We start from the raw sequence: 13082 nt of genomic DNA, 5'->3' as shown, positions 1-13082 counted from the left end.
AAAAAAAAAAAAAAAAAAAAAAAAAAAAAAAAAAAAAAAAAAAAAAAAAACTATTTTTTAATTGAAGCATTCCAATTAGTTGTTATTCTTTACGGGCTTTAGGGTGAATAATTTTGTCCTTTCAAACAAATCACATATATACACTAAATCCAGAGTGTTATCCTTTCACTGCTGCCTTTCCTCCCCGCAAATTGGAGCACAAAATAGGGTTTATCACACCAAAGAGTGCGGTAAACCACAGCATAGCCTAAACTGCAGTTATGTGCAGGGGAAGACCTATAACTGGCTGTTATTGCCCGTGTTGTAAGTAAGATGCTTCAACCGAGGTGAAGCCTTAACAGGTAGAAAGATGTAGAAAAAAGCAGCGCCTGTTCTGCACACCACTGAACCAACAATAGCTGCTTTCTAGAGAAAAAGGGAGTTAATTTTGACTGAACTACTCCCTATGTTTTTAATATACATACTCAGTGTTAAATAAAAGAAGCTGCTTGTCTTTCCCGGCGTGTGCATGGCAGGATGAGTAGCTTTAATGGTAAAGAGCCAAGCTGCCACTTACCTGAAATAGATTCTGTCTCCCAGTGCTATTCCCCCACTTAAGATGTTTTAATGTCAATAAAACCTTAAATATTAGTCCTTCAGCCTGTAATCTCCTCCACACAGCTCTGTAACTGTTTCTGTAAATACAGGTGGAAAATGCTGTCTTTGAAACGCGGCCTTTTTGTGATTTTTGAAAGGCAAGTCTCCAGCAGCCCCGGCCGCTCTGAATGCTTTCTGCCAAAGGGTCGTAAGGCAGCGGAGCCCCCGGTTGCTTCACTGCACATTTTGCAGGTGGGTAGCAAAAGTCTGAGGCTGTTTCTGATCATTTCTACTTCTAGGCTTGAAAGACATCTGATTCTTATGGAGAAACTAATGTAGGAGAAAAAATATATATGTGTWTGTCTGGAAACTTGCTTACTTCCCGCTGAAGGGAAGATGTGTGCGGATAACGCCTGTGCAGACCGTCAGTTCAGTGGCTGATGCAGTTTCTAGTGTGCATCACTGGTTCCCCTTGCCGGTGCCCGGACGGAGAGCGGTGTTCTCACRGGGAGAAAGCCAGGTTTGCAAGCAGGGCTGTGGCAGGTTCAGCAGGTGCTGGAGCTGGAAGGATGTCYGAGAGGAGGGTAGCTTAACAGCAACGTGTGAATACATGGATAACACTGAGAGCTATTTGGATCTTGCATTTGGCTTGTYTTAAAATAAATTAAGCATCTCTTTATCACATCTGGCAGTTGACCAGGGAAGGCTCGGATGTTATGTTCTCTGGGCAAAGCCTCGTGTGTAGTGTGTGGACTGTTTTGTTCAATAACCCCCTATACAGAGGAAGAAAAATTGCCAAAGCCTGCAAGAACTGGACTTGGTATTTCTGAGGTCCCTAAGCTGAAGCATTACCTGACTTCAGCAGAGTCCTTCAGGCTCAGTAGAGGGGACTATTTTTTAAAAAATAATCTCCTCTGTCTTAGACTTGATGTTGCTAAGCCAAAACATGTGATATATCAAGTGTTGTGTTGTGAAAGGAAGTCACCAATGTATAATTTTTGTGGCTCTTGACAACTTTTTGCTACATGTAAAATGCCTGTGTTGGAAAATGAGAGTCAAATGTTGGCGAGGATTGGAAGGAAATTCTGTAATATTCACCCGGTTGAGACTTTGGGAGGGCTCTTCCTCATTGAAGTGCCAGCACCATAAATATGTATATCCACATTTAATTTGGCCACTGCTTTTGCAGAATCTTTATCTTAAATCTAGTATACGCTTTTTCAGTATTTTGCTTCATTTGCCTTCAGTGTTCCTGTCAGAGGTCAGCTTGATAAATACCGTTTTGACATGCAGGGAAGCGGAGCRTGAGCTGTGTCCCTCAATCTTCATCTCCATCCATCCTATCTTTTTTCACACTGTTTTGTAACCAACCCAAAATGGTTTGCAAGCAGTTTCTGAGTGTCTTCTGYACAGTGGCATGCAGGAAAAGGCCTTATCACAGAGGCACTAAGACACGATTAGTGGCAGACTGGCAGGTAGGGTGAGTAGAGACCATGCTGCTCTGAGACGGTTTGCTACATGGGTATTWTGCTCTATATTGCTCTTTGTCAAGTCGGTGGAGCTCATGTTTTTCAGTGTCTCACAGAATGGCATGTATTACATACAAAAAAAAAAAGCAGAAAATGGGTTCTGTCTTTGTTTTTAACTGACCACTGCAGAGCTGTTGTGTTTTATTTGGTTAGTTGTGTACTGTCTCTCTAGCACAGCCTCCCCACAGGGGACTTCTGCCCAGCAAATGTCAAAGATTGATCTTCAAGCGCCACAAATGACCCCAAACCTTTCCCTGCAACCCGCCGGTCCCAAGCCTTTTCATCACCGATCAAGGCAAGTGCTGCCTTCCCCCCATCTGCTCCTGAATGCGTGGCACTGTCTGACTTAATTAGATTCTAATAAGATCCCCTGAGCATGGGCTTTTCTTGTCATGCATGTTTATAAAGTGCTGCAGACTCCGGTCTCAAACTGTTAGGACAAATCAAGGAAAATATAAGTTTCTTCCAGCTAAGAGTCCTGCACTGCTGATGGGGGAAGGAGTTTGCTCCCAGACTGGCTGCAGGCGCTGTTTTAGCCAGCACTGCGCTGTTTCTTTGGCGTGACATATTTCTTGCTGCGTTGCAATTGGTAATGACTACTGTAGCGACTTTTTGTCATGGGATTACTTTATTGAGATGCTTAATCCTCTGCAGGTGCTGTGCAATATGACGTGTGGTTATACCTTAGAGGTAATAACGTTGTATTGATGTTTTACTACGCTGTTAACCCTCGGCTTGATGAGGTATGACAAACATCATTTATCTTGTATTCTGCTACTGATAATGTGCGCTCTTGCTCTGAGCCATCTTGCCAAAGCGATGATTGATACGGAATAGAAAGCAGCATACTTCTTGTGGCCAGGTGTTTCTATTGCTCTTATTTTCCATTTATATGGTTTCTTCTCTGTTTCAACATTGCAAGTTCTCTCAGGATAAAATGGGGGATCTCATCATGGGACATGGCATAGCCTTCTCTTACAGATGTGCTTTGCTGCGTGGACTTTGTAAGGTCTCTAATTATTGTAGCTCCTTCTGCCTCTGTTCTTTATTAGGCTTAAGATGGCATCATGATAAGAAATGTAACAAAAGAAACATAAAATACTGTGTAATTCCCTAAGAATCTACTACTAACCTGTGCCAGATGTGATACAGCTATATCTGAACTGATCTATAAGGCAGTTCTGTGTTACAAGTCATCTTTTATTGCTGTGCATATTGTATCTACTTTGTTTTTCTTGGCCAGTGAAAATAATGGAGCTTTGGCTAAATTTCTGTGGAGGAATGCATTTAGATCATGAATTCTCAGTACATTAAATATTTTTCTGATCGTGATTTTAGATAATCGGAGAATTTTCAAAGTAATTAGAAGTCACTAAAGGGACATGATCCTGTTTTGTGGAATAGGAAGTTCTGATTAACTAAAGTATGGACAATTAGCAGTGGAAAAAAAGCAACCAAAAACCTTGAGACGTTTAGGGTACCACTCTTATGCTAACTGGGCCACCACAACATTCAGACCTTGGTAACTTACTGACCTAGAGATCATCTTAAGAAAATCTTGATGATGGAGAACCTACATTTTTCCAGTCACCAATATGGTTGAAATTTGCCACGCAAACTTGTGTCCAATTTTGTCTTGCTTCCACTTCTAACAGTTTGATTTTTGTTATGCTTTTGTGGCCTGTCAAAGTTTTCTCTCAGGTTTTTGTAAACAGTAATCAAGTGACCTTGACCCTTTCAGGAAGAAGTTTAAGTGAAATCTGGGAGTCTTTCACCCTAAGGCTGGTTTTCCAGTTCTTAGTTCATGCTTAGGGCTATTCCTTCTACTCCTTCCAATCTCTCTTTTTTCCCTCCTGATTCGTAGCTGGTAGAAACGGGGGATGTTGTGCACCAAGAGATCATTTTACATGAAGTGCCTTTCACGCTAAAATGTTTTACCAACTGCCTAGACAAGGCGCTGGCTAAACATATACATTTCTGGCTGGATCGCGACCAGCAATTGGGTTCCTGCGTAATGCATAGAGGCAACAGAAAGGGAAATATTTAGACATCCTTCTCCCCAGAAGTCTCTGCTGCTATGAAAATAGCAGCATCCCTAACAGACGCTTTGCAAGAGAGGAAGACTGCAAGGTTTCCCCAGGAATGCTGCAGAAATACAGTTTATCTCCATAAACTTCAAAGTTTATCTACAAAGCATCCTGCATAGTCAACCTTCTTTGCAGCATCAAGGTGGCTAGTATGCAGGTTGGAGCATAACTTCTGCTCAGGGATTTATGGATATCTGGGTGTCAGCTGATTGCAAAATAGGTGCTAGAGTTGTGAGACTGCCTGTCTACCAGCACAGCAAACATAGCCTGGTGTAATGTATAATTGCACAGTAATTACACAGCATCTGTAATTATGCAGATGACTGTGCACTTGTATTTATGATAATAAAAAGGGTAAACAAAATAGGCCTTCAAATTCCTGTAAAATTGGAAAAGCTGCTCTTGCTGCCCCAGGTGTCAGTATCCCACCATGCATACCTTAATAAGCAATCAGCCTTCCTGCAGAGCGGCCAGGGAGGCCCCGGAGGTGGCTGAGGGCTGCAGCAAGGGTCCCGGGGGACGCTGCCTGGCTCGGGTAGTGATCGCCTGCASCCAGACCAGCAAATATGCTGCTGCTTCACCAGGTGAAATGGGTGGTAGTGGCTGAGATTTGCAGCGAACTCAGTCCTTGGTGATGAGCTCAGGTAGGCCATGAGGTAGCCAAAGCATCCTTGGTGGCTCCTTGTGAGCACCTGCTCCAACACTCGTGCACAAAGGGCTGGGGGGAGGGGGTGCATCAGCATTTGCAGCTGCTGATAACCCCCTGTCCTAGCCTTGTTTGGGTCACGGAGCCAGAGGACTTGGCACTTGGCTGTAGGAGAAGGGGTCAATCACCTTAAGGAATAGCTAGTTTGCTTGCCTTAGCAGGGGTGAAGAAGAAATCCCCTGAGAGGCCATACACCTTGAGAGTATCAGAGACATTGAAATTATCTGAAACTACTCAGATTTTCTTGCTGGGCATAACAAGCACATCATGGAGAACTCCAGGCAGCCCAATTTTCCAGGAGCTTCAGAGAGTAAAAACACAGTACGTGTGAGGCCTTCGAGCTCTCGCAAAGGGCCAGCCAAGACTGGGCCATGAGGTGCTAGCTGTGGCCAGAGGCAACAGAGACCTTCTGATTAGGCCAGCTGGACTTCTAATGTTATTCCTACACATATAGAAGAGTTTGGGCGAACACCCTGTACCCAGCCACTGGACGTAGCTTATTCCTGATCATTATCACAGTCGTTGAATTTGCACATCAAGTGGATTTGCTGCCCATGTCCTTGTCTTGGGCTTGTGTCATCTCTGCTGGTTGTCTCCCTTGGGGACCAAAGGAGACATCTGCCGGTATCTCTGCATGTCGTCGTCCCTGAGGAGGGGCAGCTCAGGGCAGGAGCTGACACCCAGCATTAATGTCTTGGTCTGCAGCTTGGCTTCTGTCTCAGATGACTGCTACTGAGCTACGCAAGATGCAGACTCAAAAGGCAGTTTGGGAAAAAAAATCAGTGTGGGAAACAAGTTGCCACAGATTAATGGAGACCACATCAGTCTCAGGAAGTCCTTGAGGAGAACATTGCTCACAGCACGTCGCTGCTCAGCCTTGCACACCAGGCATTATTCCCATGGGAACCATGAGAGCTGTTACCAACCTTTGACTAGGACCACCCCATCCAGCCTTTAGATAATCATGAATATTCCAAATGTAGCCCATTTGTTTGTAGGGAGCTAAGCCAGATACGAATTGAAAAGAGGATACAGGATTTTGAAATTGTCTCAGTAGCAGCAGATGTTACAGAGCGCTGAGCAATGTAATACCCACTTTCTTGCTTGCATCACTGAAGATCGATTTGAAAATGGAAATTGGGATTTAAACCTAGTTCTGCATAGCAGAGATGATGTCTGCAAAAACCCTAAGTCTTATTTTGGAGCACCCACCGGAAAGCGCTTTACATAGAACACTGATAAAGCATAAATGCAATGTTCATTTTGTATCAGTCCAGGAAAACTTTCTTAAATACTGAAAATACATCATTATGTTTTTTTCCTTTTGTAATCTAGTAAGAGAAATGATATGGGGCATCATATGCTCCAGGCCCTCTGTAAAATGCTGCTTTTTGGAGGACAGGCATGTGCCGCTCAGCAAGTGGGCGGTGTTTGGGGACACCTCTGTTGGCATGCATCTCACCACTGCCAGCAAAGCAAAGAGCCGGCCGCTGCCGACAGCACTCGTGCTTTGCACAAGCGCCTTCGATGGTACTGTGCTCTCCTCGTGAAAACCCAGCGGGACCTCTTCTGAGAGCTGTTCCTGCTTTGGCTGCTCCTAGGTTTTAAGGAGGAGGATAGTGTGTTTTCCCCTGGTCACGGTGGAGGAGGAATGAAAGAAAAGCAGTAATCACAGATTCTGGCTTTGCACATCCATCTAGTGGAAGTCACCAGGGAAAATTATGAATAATATGTATTAATTACATGAGGAGAAAAAATTCAGCAGTGCCACCCGGCCACATTGAACGTCTCGCGAGCTCCACGTGGCGCTATTCACCCGAAAAGCCTGCAGGGCCCAGGCGGCACCGTAGGCAGCAGAAGGGTTGTGCAGTTTCTCTGCCATTTATGTAAAACTGCAGCAAATTCCTTCCCTAGTGGATGCTGGGGGGGAGGAGGGGGGGCAGGAAGGGAAATGTACCTTTTCACCCAGCAAAATTTTGACTTTATCCATTTCTGCCAGTGGTTTGGGCATGTTCCRTGCTGCATTTCACTTTTGCCTTGATTCGTCTCATTTTGTTTCTTTTGGGGGCTCATTGCCAAGGTGCAGCCCGAGTGCACCTTGGCCTCAGGTAAAGCCCAATCCCCCAAATCGGACCTGCCCAGGAGGCTTTTATTCTCATGCAGAAATACGAAAGCTAGGGCAAAACTAGGGGAAGAAATTCTGCTATCGCCATGGACCGCATTTTGAGCCGCTTGCCCGAAGTTTCTGCTTTTTGCCTTGTTAGAAACCCCGTGCGAAGAGCAGGCGAGACCGAAGGTGCTCGGCCCGAATCGGTACGTGACTTCCACATTTGATTCCTCCCTGACCACGAACGTATCYGGGCACAAACGCTTCGCTGCGCCCATCCTTTGCTCGTTGGGCTCTCGTCAGGAAGGTGAGCCGTGCTCCCATCAGAAAACCCTCGAAGAAAGCGTGACATTTTGTGACGCTGGAAGGCAGGAGAGATAGATGGTTGAGCCGTCCCCTGCACTTAAGCAATCTGATTGATGTGACAAGTGCAAATGAGCTCGCTAATCCCGCCACCGTCCCGGCTCTTCTCCCCAGCAGTCGCTGCCTCCAAAAGCCGCTGCTTGAGCGCAGCGCCGAGGCGGCGCGGTGAAGTTTCCACAGGGGCCTGCCTACGCCGCGCTGGATCGCGGCCAGGGCCACCACGGCTCGGTTACGCCGAGCCTGGGTTTGCTCGGCAAATGGAAGAGAACGTCTCCCAAGGAATTAAAAAAAAATAAAATAAAAGGAAAATTCAAAAGAGCCTCGCACCGAAATAACACTTGCAATTAAGTACAAAAATCCCAAAATTGACAAAAAGCTTCCAACCTTGACTTTGGGCAGAAGGAAAAGGCCCCGCTAGCGAGCCCCTGTGTTTCTGTAGGCACTGCACTGTGGTTTMTGCCTTGGCTTTACGTCAGTGTGCTAGTGCTGTTGTTTCGCCCCTGGTATCAACAGAGCTCGCCTGGTAGGTGGGTGGGTATTGGGATTCATATTGTAAAGAAAATCAGGAACGCTCGAGCCTTTTTCTTCCCCCCTCCCCCCCCAAACTTTTGAAAGTCCACTGGGGACCCCTAATGTTCATTTGATGCAGAGGCACACACTTCAAAGCCAAGCCTGCAAAAACCTTTTTAGAGATCTATGGGTTGGACAATTTTAATGTGCTTTTATTATTAGCAGTAATGCTCCCTTTTTTCTCCTTCTTCCTCTCTAGAGTAGARTTAAGCATGTTTCTGGGAAAACTCTGAGAATTCCTCAAAACTTTCAGGAAAATGCCATTTCAGAAGTGTGAAAATATCTCATTAATGGTAGCAMCCCTAGAAATGCTTTTGGATGAAGAAATCTTCCTGCTACCCAGGTAAGGCACAGCACTCCTTCCTGCCCTCAGCCATGGTAGGAGAAACACATAACATGGTAGGAGAAACATAGCCAACCAAGAAGTCTGCAGGATAAAAATTACACCTGTTTTACCCCATAGTAACGTATGATCTGTTTAAACAAACAGTCATATAAGGGGGGAAAAAGGTAATAAAATAGGTGAAATGGCAACATAAACAGAACTAGTGGTCATTGTAAAAGTTATTGAGAGGAATAATTGTGTTTTATTTAAGGGTATCGGTGACAGATCGGTAGATATCCAACCCGCAACGCATCCCCACTGCCTATGCCCTGCACTTCCGTGTGGCCACTTTGCTTTCCTGGGGGAAAAAAAAAAATCTCCGTTGCTGCTGATTATAGGGGAAAATGCAGCTAGGCCAAGAACAGGCCAAGAAACTGGGGCTGAGCTGTGCTAAGCCACCTAAAACTGCAGAAAAAAAGGACAGTGAGCGAGTAGAGCATAAAATTCGTGTGGCCCAAAGACCTGTTAGTTGCTCCGGGCACCGTCGGCTTTTCCTCTGCCCCTTCCCCAAGCCGCAGCAGGCTGCGCGGCGCCTGCCAAAGCTGAGGGGGCTCACTGCAGAAATGCGTTGCCTTTCCCACTGCGGAGGGTTTCTTTTCCGTCTCGCGGCCGAAGGCAGCGGCACGGGGGAATCCTGCAGGCCCTTCCCGGCGGGCAGGTGGCAGCCGCACCGACCCCCTCCGCAGCGGTGCGGCAGGAAACCGCTGCAGACGGGGCTGGGATGCAGTGCCCTCTTCTCGTTCGCGTCTCTGTCCCCAGGTTGAAGTGAATCAGGGAAACCTGTGCGTCCCAAGTGGCTTCCGACGTAATGAAAGTCAATTAGAGGGATTAAAACAGAGCTGATAACTGCAGGTTTTCACCACCGACTCTGCGTTAAATGTGTACTCTGTGTGGCTTGCAAGTAAGTGAAAGTGCGGAGAGAGGAAAGGATCTTCTTTTTAAAGCAGTTAAATTGCCTCTAATTAGCAACACAACTGTAGTCAAAACATAATGTGAGGATAATAAATTGATATTTGCATAATRGAAAAGCTACCAAAATGTACTTCAAATAAGCTGAATTAGATTATAATTAGYGCAGTGTTTTGGGAAAGAAAATCCTTCTAATTGCCTGCGTACAGTCCGTGCCAGCGAGGAGAGGTCTCGCAGCTGCCAGGAAGTCAGGGGGGCCRTTTGCAGGACGAACGCGCGGCGAGCAGGGGGCCAGGCTGTGGGCCGGTGCCGGGGCTGTGGGGCGCATGCCTGYGCCTGCCCGTCGCCAGCGGCCCCAGCAAGCCGGGTTCGTGGGCAAGCTTGCAGCTGAGCTGCCAAAAACAGCAACGTGAAAACGAGATTACCGCTGAAAAGCCAGCCCTGCGCGCGCTCGGGGCCTGGGTCGCTGCTGTTGTCCCCACGTACGCGGTGATGGAGGCGAAGGCTGTTGCCTGCCCTGGCTGTGCGGAGAGCTGTGCAAACACACGAGGGGTCGGGGCCTGGGTTTCGGCCGTCGTTCAAAGGCTTTTGTGTTTTGGGCTGAGTCTGCGCTAGACAGGTTTGTGCTGGCCGAGAAAGGGAGCAGCCTTTACAGTGACGCGGCCGACCCTTGCGGCGGCTCTGGCTGGACCAGAGATTAACGCTTGATGCTGAGTGGCTCCAAATGGCATCTTTGGTGGGTTTTTTTTTCTCTCTTAATAGAAGAAAATAACAGAAAAAGGTGATTCATGCAAATACAGCTAACACCTGCTGGCAACCTTAATCTTTACCCTAGGTGCCTCCCGGGAGCCGCTGCGGCTGACCCCGCCGGCTGGTGGTGAGAGCCGTCGCGAGGGAGCAGCCGGTGCCTGGAAAATCCCAGGGCGCTCTTGGTTTATCTTTCCCGGCCAAGAACTGYGGAGGAGTCGCCGGGCTCGAGGCAGCGATCTTGTCTTTCTCAGCAAACAAGGACGAGCCCGGGAGAGGAGTGGATCGGCTGGTTTTCCTCTTTTGGTAATGGAGAGAGCAGGAGCACGTTTTCCTCACTAGCTTTTTTTCTTTTATCCGAGGCCGGGAGGAGGATGCTGGTACACCGGAGTGCACTTGCAGCCTGACGATTTGGGGGAACATTGCACCCCAGTAAACACGCCTGGAAAAGAAAGACGCCTTCTAACRGGTGGTTTTCAGTTCATTTGCTTCTGACGATAGAAAGTCGTAACTGGATAGAGGATATATAAAAGTCGAGGTAGTATAGGTAGGTGCATTTACTTCTGTGTTACAAATGGACATATAAATATGGATTTTGTTCTGCAGTTTCTTCAAGAGCAAAACTGTGAGCACTGTTTGGCCATAGCTCCCTACTGCGTGTCAGCCGGGTGCCAGGGCTCACCATGAGACCTGAAACCTCTTGCGGAGGGACGTCCCTGCTTGGGACGGGTTCCTCACAGAGCCCTTGCTCTCGCTGGGGCCCTCAGGAGACTCCTCGCGTGGCCCCTGCCTTCGGCAGTTAACTTTGGGGGACATCAGGCTAGCTGGCAGCCTAGACATGCGACGTTCGTAACGCCTTAATGGTGGCAGCCCTACCTCCCGGCTTGGAGCTGGTTTGTCGCTGCCTTTCATCTTCCACCTGTGATCCCCTAAGGAAATAAAGCAACTTTCTACATCTTTTAAGATGCTGAATTGAGACTGCCAACTRAATGGGAAAAGTTGTTTCCAAATATTGATTTCAGCTTGCTTAGTAACAGTTTCAAAGCATTTTTGAGCTGAATGACTCCTGCTTTTATCACACTCAGAATGTATCCTGAAAACACAGCTTAAAGAATTTGTCATAATATTTGGTCCCTCTTTACTAACTGTTTGGTGCTKGGTAGGAAGCATTAAAAACAGAGTTATCTACACCAAAGGTCATTTGGCTTAATTAAGGGTTTTTGGCTGGTGGAATAAACATCTAAGAGAAGGGAATTCAGGCATTTCTGTGGCCCAAGCACACAGGAAAACGCTCACAGAGAGGGAGATGCTGGAAGCACTGTTAACACCAAAGAAATGGTGTGAGGCACACTGTTGCAGAATTCCAAGAAAAAGGGAAAGAAAATCAATAGTTGAGGTATCAGCCACAAAACATCCTTGCTCTCCACGGCTTCCAAGCAAGCCCTGGCTCTGCTTTTGCTCCCACGCTGGTCAGGTGCCGTGCGTGCTCTGTTTTAACAGCACACCGATGTGCCTGGCTGCTTTCTGAGAGCTGCTCACCTTGGAACAGCTTTCAGTGCCACATTTTACTTACTGAAGAGGTGCTGCCCTGGGAAACAAGCTTCCAGGGGTTGAACGGAGTGATTGCCRTTTGCGGAGCTCAGGAAGTGCCCGCTCGCCTGCCCTGGCCGTGGGGTCCCCCCTCCTCTTACAGGACGGTGCCCCAAAACCGGGGCTGCTGCATGGCTCTACAGGAAAACTCTGACAAAAGGTAGGCTGGATATGAACRACAGCACCAGCTGGTCATTGACTTCGAGATTATGTTTCGCTAGGTGGTACTGAAAGAAAACCCAGGGAAAAAAAAATGTATGGAAAATAAATCTGGGGTGGGAGAAATCGGTTTCTCAGTGAGTTGGTGTAACGATAAAAATTGTTGTGTAAGAGCTAGTTCTGTAAGTTGTGCTACACCCGTGAACRTCTTTCCCTGGTGAAGTATTGGCCCAGAATTGAATTGCAATAGCCTTCTCCCACTGGTGCTTGATAACTGGCTATATTACCTCAGAGGGGTTTTTTTTTCCTGACGAAATATAATGCGAGGTTGCTCTTGATTTATTTTCCGGCGACTCGGAAAGCAATTGGTGCAACACTGGGCGATAAGTCACTCAGCTGTTACGTGAGATCGGGTCCGCCGGGGAGGACGGGTGTGGACCTAATGAAACTGCAGTGGAGGTGAAGGAAAAATGTAGTATTTGGACATGCTTTTTGTAGTGAATGAGAACAAAGGAACTGCGAAATGAATAATATGCTGGCAGCACGTCTTGCCRCTGAAGCTAAGGCAGCGTGAACCTTGCTGTGAACACGTCGCTCTGACTCCGGTGTCTCGCAGCCCGTGTCAGTGAGCGCYGTGGACAAGGCAGGAAAGCTTGCCAGAGGGAGCCAGGTCTCCTCACAGAGCCMCGGGGGGCCCGTGCCGGGCTCTGCGCAGCCCTCCAAAGCCATTGCCCTTCAGACAGGAGAAACGTCGTACCTCAAAAACTGTTTTCTGRAGGTGGGTGTCTCTGGCTTTCGCTGAGCTCCCCTGGGCAGACTTCAAGGAATTCAGCCAGTCTTCAGCATAATGTGATTTTTCTTTGCTGCTGAAGGCACATTTCTCTGACCTGGTGCCTGTGGGTGAGAATTTGAGATACAGCACTACGTGCATGAATCGTTGCCAAGAAACTGCTTCACTTGTATCAAACCTGGGGCCATTCTGTCATTTTGTTATAAACAAATAACATGGCACCAGCTGTGCTGCTTTCATCCAAGCACGCACACAATGCAAGGCAAAAAGCAGCCTGCAAACCTTTGATGTTGCCACCCTACAGCACCMTAAAGAAAGCTTTGACAACCATTATTTTTGTTTCCTCATTGCTTTGGAGCTTCATATTATCCAAGCTAATGACAGACAATCTCATAGCATGAAGCAGTGTGGAAGGAGCCTCACAGCTTGCCCATTAAGCACCAGTAACAGTACTGCAGGAGGTGTTTAACCTCARAGGTCTATTAAAACACAAGGTCCTCTAGAAGCAAAGCAGTTTCTGTTTGTTTTCGGTTTTGTTTTTTCTGGTATCAGTGTGTCCATGCA

Source organism: Rhea americana, unplaced genomic scaffold (genome assembly GCF_003343005.1).
Source record: "Rhea americana isolate MKP2758 unplaced genomic scaffold, rheAme1 scaffold_99, whole genome shotgun sequence".
Classification (NCBI taxonomy): Eukaryota; Metazoa; Chordata; class Aves; order Rheiformes; family Rheidae; genus Rhea; species Rhea americana.
The sequence above is the reverse complement of the archived record's forward strand: the minus strand, read 5'-3'. Positions refer to the sequence as shown.